At 36.9% G+C, this 5,627-nt stretch overlaps 1 long non-coding RNA gene across 1 annotated transcript; it reads right to left on the reverse strand.

Annotated features, from left to right (window-relative positions):
• Window positions 1-263: 263 nt before the first annotated feature.
• LOC149224036 (uncharacterized) lies at window positions 264-739 on the reverse strand. Its single transcript, XR_016249022.1, has 2 exons — window positions 630-739; window positions 264-434 (listed from the first exon to the last, which is right to left on the reverse strand). It is a non-coding gene; the product is annotated as an uncharacterized LOC149224036 (long non-coding RNA).
• Between the last annotated feature and the right edge of the window lie 4,888 nt (window positions 740-5,627).

Raw genomic sequence — 5,627 nt, forward strand, 5'->3', positions numbered from 1 at the left:
TCCTTTAAAGGAAGTGCAGAACATACTTTATTCCTTTAAAGGAAGTGCTTCTGATATGTATGACACTCATTTTAGATACTACTGACTTTCAGCAGCTGTGAAAATCTTTTACAGGTTTTCAAATTAAACAATAAGAAATTCTTTGAATAAATAAAAATTACGACAATGAACGGCATACCTCGAAAAATATTCCAAATAGAGTGGAAGGAATCTGTCTGCCGGACTCTCCTGCTTCCACGTTGAGGGAAATCGTCTGGTTCTCCTGCTGCGCACCAACTCCAAGCACAGCGCACCATATGACAACAAAGGTCATCAAATGCCTCAGAATTCCATACATTTCTTCCATGTTCAGATTTTAACGAGCAATAATAGCAAGAACACACACGCCAGAACAAAGCCGAGAAGCTCGAAACTCAGTTCAACTCGTAAAGTGCCTGACCACAGAATTGATACAAATACAGCAATCTTAGCATTCAGACAACATTATACACGAAAATATGTCTATTCAGGGCCTCAAATTACAAAACAGACACTCGAAATACAATCTTCAAAGATTTCGAAGGTTTCCGTGTTAAATCCGTCTACACTTCTTTAAATTCTTGCCGAAAAATTCTGAAGCTGTTACTTACAACCGCATTCCCTGAAATTGAGAACAGACTTCTAAACCCTATCGAATGCAGAGGGAGGAGTGAGTTTGTGCAGACAGGTGCATGCACCTGGACTTGGGATTGTGCTGCACCACTGGAACTCCCGCGTAAAATGGTAACAACTGACTGTGAAATCGGCTGCAGAAACCACTCCGCCAGGTGTCAGCCTGATAATCAAGCATGAACAAATACGAAGCAAATTGCCCATCCTGCCAGGTGTCAGCATGAGGAACAAAGGGACGACGAAAGTCTCTTTCAAAGGAAGGCCTATCGGCCTAAATATAAGTTGAATTATGACACTGGTTTATTCGAAGGATGCATGGGAGGGATCGATAGGAGACTTGGTGCACAGGATCTGTTAACACATATATGAAGCAACCATATATCATCTTAAGTTGGTTGTAAGCGCTATGAGATTAATGAGGAACATGCAATGGAAATGGTGCTTACGCCCAGTAAATTGTGCTAAGACACGGGTTGAAAGGGAAAATTAAGTTGCAATGGCGTCTTTTGGTTATACCAGTAAACCCATGCCTTTAATAGGTTATCGAATGCTACACTGGAAGCATATGTTTTAGGGGTGTGATGGGCCATATTTCATTCAAGGGATGCAAAGGAACTAAGGAAATGACACACACGAAATCACATGCAAGTTTGGGGTAGAAGATTGCAAGATTAGTACCTATTGATAATTGCGACTCACACTAAAATGTGACCGCACGACCTCTCTTTACACTCTGTTACTTTAAGGTTGCAAAATCGCAAAAGGTGAACCTTAAAATGTGATCTCTTTTGAGATGCAACCTACCCAGAAACCTCATATGCAACCAACTTATCATGAAGCACACAAAGTGAACAAAAAATACTCATGCACCTCAAGGTCGACTCCAATCGAGGTTAATAACTAGGGATCCAGTTTACATAAGCCCTCTTTTCAAACGAATAAATGGAAGGGAAAGGGACCTTGCCAAGGATTTTAGTTGGTGGTCTATGTATGAACAATTCCTATCATTTTGGGAGCAATAGTTCAAATATCAAGAGGACACCTCCAATAGCAGCAAAGGTTGAGTCTCAAAGTTGCTAGACAATGATTGGAAGCCTAGAAGGACCCTGTAAAAGCCACTTGCTCTGACGACAGTGTTGCACAATAGGGGACTTTACGGGGGTCCAATTATTTTCTTTCTTTTAGTCAATTAATTATGCCTTTTAATGTTATTCTTTTAAAGGTGTGCATGACTAGTGTCATCTCTGTGCAGATAGAAGATTTGCATGAAGAAAGGTAGGGTTTCTTGCAAGAAGCTATGCAACTAAGGTTTTTGCGAACAAGCAAACCAACCCCACCATGTTACCCAAGGAACTACACCAACATTAATGACATATGTATTAGCAAGAAAATGAGCATCACCATTCTATTCATCAACTTTTATGAATCATTGTATCTATTGAAGAACATTGAAAACATGCATTAGAGTTTCCAACAAATTCTTTATTCTCCTCATAAGTTCTCCATGATTACAATGTAATTATTTCCCATTAAAATTCCAACAGCCAGGATGAGATGAATTAGGCATGTAATAGTCATTGAGCATGAGATAATAGTGAGGAAGGTCAAGAGACATTAGGGTAGATGATAGGTCACAGAAGGAGGTGAAAGGTCATCCTCTCGACTCCTATAAGTATATCCTCATGCCTCCTTTGAGAGGGACTTTAGCACATTGTTTTAGGCTAGGATTGGATAACTGATTTGTGCTTGAGAGCTAGAGGCACTCAATTCTTGGTGGCTAGTAGAGGGAGCTGCAAGTAGGCTAGGGTTTTGCATTGGGAAATAATATGAGCAACCCATGTTCCATTATTTGGTTTTGAAAAATTGCAAGATATGTACTTGAATTTGCGGTAGCATTAATAAGATGTTCTTCATGTTTGGCACCGTTTCCCATGCTCACTCATGGTGGTTGTATTGGTTGTCTAATATGTTCACTGTACTTGTATGTGTGATTTCATATACAGAATATGTTATGGATTGATTCATAGTTGTTGTATTATGTTTTCTTTCGAATATGTGCTTACCTATTTCTTGCCATGTCAGTGATCTATTCTGAACTAATTTGCAATTAACCTCTGGCATGTTCTTGTTCATGTATGTCTTGTTGGGATTTGGCTCACTGATCTTTCTCATGGCATACTCTTTCTTATTGTTGTTGTGACTTGGTTGTACCTTTTTTTGTAGTTTCTCAATTTTGGGCCAATTTTGTTTCATTGTCTTGGCATTTCATTTTTTCTCTCACTCTGACCCTTTTTCATTTGACAATCAAGAGTGAAAACATCCATGGTGGAAGCCAGGCCCACATACCGGATGGGGCTTCTATCCTAAATGGTGCAAGGTTTAATTAGGACTCGACACAGGGGAAACCCCCTAGTTGTTGTTGGTATATTCCTGCCCATCAACATGTACATTAGAATATTGATGGCTAGATGTTGACAAAGATGCCCAAAATTTAATATATTAAACAATGTGCATGCCTAAGTGATATCTTCCATGGATTTCTCCATAGATCCATAGATCTTCCTTGAAGATTCTCTTTATTTAACCAATTTAGTATTTGTGTGCCTATCAACTTCAAATGACCATAACTTCTCAACTAGGAGGATTTTTTTCAAGTGGGATATATTGTTGGCAATGTTTCAGAGATGAATATTGAAGCACACCATCCCTAGATTCACTCGATTATTATGATAAAAAATCAATAGAATTCAAACTTCTTTGACTTCTCTTGATGAGGACATGCAATATATCATGCTATCATACTACTTCCTTGAAATCTTGTTTCTTCCATAGTAATCCCCTTTCACATCAATGATATTATTTGTCATCAATGACAATATTATGTGCAACATCTAACACTACAGTATCAAATAAAAAAACACTTCAATTCATGGTATGTCTGTCATGAATTGCTCTCTCTCTCTCTCTCTCTCTCTCTCTCTCTCTCTCTCTCTCTCTCTCTCTCTCTCTCTCTCTCTCTCTCTCTCTCTCAAAATTGTCTCAAATCTACTTTTTTAATAAAATGGCACAATGTGCTTGATATACATAATGAAACATGTTTCCTAAACATGTATGTATGGAATATGGTGATGAATATAGAAAATAACTATGATACATAAAGGAAATTTCATGCATATATATGATCATATAACGTATGGTGTTTTATATAGAAAATGGATCTCATTCGTCACTCATTGACGAGTTCTAGCTTCACCACCATCATTTTCATACTAGAAATTGATCTTTATCCTCTTACTAGAAGAAGGAGCTCGACATTTTTTTTAAGGCATGCTTCGTCTCTCTTGGGACTCCAACGAAGAAACAACATTATCATTAGATTTATTTCCATGATAAGTTACATACTTAAAAACAAATACCTTATGATTCAAGTCTAGGAAAATCATCGAAGATGATATAATTAGTCTCGAGGGAACTGTCCTCCTCCATGTTCCCCAATTCTCTACTATATCACACTCCAATAGTCACAAGAATGAAATCAAAATATTTAAACAAAAAATTCCTAGAATCAATTCAATTCATCATAGGGGAAAATATAACTGATGGATGATATCACTAGGAATGTCTCACCCACTCATGGAGATTCACTAGTGGGCGATATAATTAGTTACATAAGCGACTCAGACAGAACATCTACTATTGCCTCCACTAAGCTACTATCATGGAATATTGGTCATGGAACTAAATGGGAGTTATCTTGGGAAACCACCAGGAATGGAATAATTAGAGTCAAAATAGGGGCCTTGCTGGGTGGCCTATAAATGAAGCTTATATAGGTGGATGAGATGGTGATGGTTATGGAGGAGGGTGATGATCAACACCATGTGTTGTACGAATGATAGGATTTCCCCAATTGAGGTAAGTCAGAACAAACATCAAGGCATTGTGACAATAATGATGGATACTTGATGGGCGAGTAATGGATGGTAGTGAATGATATGAAAGGTTAAAAGTGGAGAACTAAGAAAGTGACGGATCCTGCATATACATTTATAATATTTCAATTAATAAACGAAAACACGAGACTTAAAAATGGTTGGTAGGTGCACCTGTCCATACAAATATGTTTTTTATTAAATAATAAAGGTTGGTTGTTTCTTGGGGCAATGAAAAAAGACAACAAATATTGTTTAGTTATGTTTAGGTCTCTAATTTTTTCTTTAGGTTTAGAGAAATCCTATAATTTTCATACATTATAGCCCTATAATTATAAATATTGGTTAGCTGGCTTTGGGTATTGGGGATGGATGATAAAATTGGGTTTAATGAACTTGCCATAGATAATTATGACTATTCTATGGTGTTTTGGAGATCCTGGTCGGTGACTTCAATGTAGCCAATGATGCATCAATTTCATCATTTGAATTTCTTGGTTCTTGGTCTAGGTTTCATTATTCTCAATTGTGGTTTGATGATGATTGGTTTAGGCTTTGATTAAGTTCCATATTAAGTAATTTTCGCACAACTAAATATAGCTATTGTGTTTACAATATTATTTTGGGTATTTTTTCTTATTTTAAGCCAAATTAAAAAAAAAAAAAAATAATAATAGAATTCTTACTTGGACTCCAAATATAATGTATTGTGTTGATTTGGCACTAGAGGTTTTTCAAGAATCAACCAAATTGCTGAATATCTCCAAAAAGTGTGTCTTGCACTCCCAATATGGTAAACAATGATTCATAGGTGCATAAATAACCAATCTCACTAAGAATGCAAGTGTGTTCCTAAAAACATGTGTCCATTCCTATAACTCATGTATGTTCCTAAGAATCTAAGAATGTGTGCATTCATCAACCATGTCAAGATGGAAACTGATTAGCATCCTAGTTGGTAATTTTACCCGTGCTAAATGCCCATGATTGTGTGCACATTATTGTGAAATCACAAACTATTGATGACCCATTACTACTTTTAGG

This window comes from Pinus tabuliformis, chromosome Q (assembly GCF_031772625.1).
Source record: "Pinus tabuliformis cultivar Carrire ecotype Pingquan chromosome Q, CPIR1, whole genome shotgun sequence".
Classification (NCBI taxonomy): domain Eukaryota; kingdom Viridiplantae; phylum Streptophyta; class Pinopsida; order Pinales; family Pinaceae; genus Pinus; species Pinus tabuliformis.